The sequence below is a fragment of the Alligator sinensis genome, unplaced genomic scaffold (genome assembly GCF_000455745.1).
Source record: "Alligator sinensis unplaced genomic scaffold, ASM45574v1 scaffold2747_1, whole genome shotgun sequence".
Taxonomy (NCBI): Eukaryota; Metazoa; Chordata; order Crocodylia; family Alligatoridae; genus Alligator; species Alligator sinensis.
Genome location: NW_005843972.1, coordinates 12154 through 14493, shown reverse-complemented (window position 1 = coordinate 14493; position 2340 = coordinate 12154). Strand labels below are relative to the sequence as shown.

General features: G+C 56.9%; 1 long non-coding RNA gene across 1 annotated transcript in view; it reads left to right on the top strand.

The window, feature by feature from the left end:
- LOC112549006 overlaps positions 1-2329 on the top strand; it is a 13031-nt gene extending 10702 nt beyond the window's left edge. Inside the window, exons 2-3 of the long non-coding RNA XR_003092442.1 lie at positions 1454-2011; positions 2136-2329. This is a non-coding gene — a long non-coding RNA (uncharacterized LOC112549006). The remainder of the gene's footprint in view (positions 1-1453; positions 2012-2135) is intronic.
- Positions 2330-2340: the final 11 nt, after the last annotated feature.

The following is a 2340-nucleotide window of genomic DNA, read 5'->3' as shown; positions in this document are numbered from 1 at the left end:
GTCACCCGGATCCCCGTGCAGTCGCGGACCCGTTCCCTAACCCTAGCCCCCCAGCTAACCCTAATCCGGACCCCTGTGCGCTTGTGGGCCCGTTCCTGAACCCGAAACCCCTGCCTAACCCTAACCTGCACCCCTGCGCACTCGTGCACCTGTGGCCTCATCCTAACCCCCTGCCTAACCATAACCCTGAACACTGTGCAGTGGCAGACCTGTTCACTAACCCTAAACCCCTGCCTAACCCTCACCCGGACCAAAACCCCTGCCTAACCCTAATCTGCACCCCTGTGCACTCATGGACCCGTTCCCTAACCCGAACCCCTGCCTCATCCTCACCTGGACTGCAGTGCACATGTGCACCCGTTCCCTAACCCTAACCCCCTGCCTAACCCTAACCTGGACTCCTGTGCACTTGTTGACCCGTTCTTTAACCCTAACCCCCTGCTAACCCTAACCTGCGCCCCTGTGCACTCGTCCACCTGTTCCCTAACCCTAACCCTGTGACTAACCCTAACCGGGACCCCCGTGCACTTGAGCACCTCTTCCCTAACCCAAACACCCTTCCTAGCCGTAACCTGGACCCCTGTGCACTCATGGACCCGAGGCCTCATCCGAACCCCCTGCCTAACCCTAACCCGGACCCCGTGCAGTCGCGGACCTATTCCCTAACCCTAACCCCCTAGCTAACCCTAGCCCGGACCCCTGTGCGCTTGTGGACCTGTTCCCTAACCCTAACCCCCTGCCTCGCCCTAACTTGGACCCCCAGGCACTGGTGGACCCCTTCCCTAATCACAATCCCCTGCCTCACCGTAACCCGGACCCCCATGCAGTTGTGGACCCGTTCCCTAACGCCCTGCCTAAACCTGGCCCGGACCCCTGGGCACTTGTGGACCTGTTCCCTAAGCCTAACTTGGACCCCTGTCCACTTGTGGACCTGTTCCCGAAGCCTAACCCAGATCCACATTCACCTTTGAACCCGTTCCCTAGCCTGAACCTTTTCCTAACCCTAACTGTGACCCCAGTGCGCTTGTGCACCTGTTCCCTAACCGTTTGCCTGACCCTGTCTAGGCTTTGCTGGGCCAGAACATGGTGCATGTGTCTGCCTAGCTGGTTGTCTTGCCATGGCCTCTCCCACTGGTGCTTGGGATGTCTTGTCTTGTGTCTTGTATGCGTTTCTGTTTGTCTTGTCTTCTCGGTTGCTGCAGCCTTGCCCTGCTTTTCCTGGAACTTGCAGGAGACCTGTGCTTGCACCTCTACCTTGCTTCCCTTGCTTGCAAGGGGACAGCCTGGAGAGGGATATGCCTGCAGCCTTGCAGCTATGGGTGGGGGGTTAAAAAAAAACAAATCTGCCTGTGAGGTCCTGGCAGGGAGGGTCTGCTGCCCTCACTGGCGTGAGGCCTCTCAGCTGTCAACAGCGGCAAGTGTCTTCCTGTGTTTTCTCTGTGTCTGTGTGCAGAGGAGCCACCTTGCCAAGGCTTCAGACACCGAAGACAAGGTGATGAGCCGCAGAGATGGCGGTGCACAAAATGGGCTGCTGTCTTGTGACTTCCCCGGATGCGTGGTGTGAGGCCTCTGCCCCTGTGACATCACCTGTGTGGAGCCTGTGGTGGGTTTGAGCTTCCTTGGTGAGCTGTGAGGTCTTTGTCTTCCTGTCTGACCACTTGTTCTATCATGTTTCCAGGAGCTGCTGTGTGTGTATCTATCTTTGTAGGTCAAACTGTGTCTATGCGGCTACTGTGACGTGTCACGTTTGGAGTGCCTGTGAGTATCCAGCTCCGTGAGGCTGCAGACAAGCCTTTGAGAGCTTGTGTAGTGAATAGGGGCCTGGGATGTGTGCGGTGGAGGCTGAGAGAGGAGCTTTCCCCGTCTCTGACTTTGTGCCCTTGCATCCCCTCTTTGGGCTGACTAGCTTTCTGTTCTTTTTCCAGAAGCCTGTATGTGTCTTGTGGGGGCAGATGCATGCAGGGAGTTCTGTGCCATGCTGATGGAAGATTAAGGAAAACAATGCTCAAAGGTGCGTGTGTTTAGACTGGGGGGGGCCCGGGGTGGTGAGCATTGCTTGCCCTGGGGTTTTTTGGGTGAGGGGGGAGCTCCCTAATGTCTGATACAGACTGTCTTGAGCTTCTTGTTTCCACCAGGGTTTTGGCCTCCTGCGTTGCCCCAGAAGCTTGCTGGTGTAAGCCTGGGTTGGCCTTACGCTGCCTGTGAGTCCTTGTTGTTGTGTAAAGGCTGAAAATAGCCTTCGAGTAGATAGGTGGTTTCAGGGTTTGCCCCTGACATGTGGGTGCAGATTTTGCCCTTGAGTTTGCGGAGCCAGAGCAGCGGCTGCTTGTGTCCCCGGCT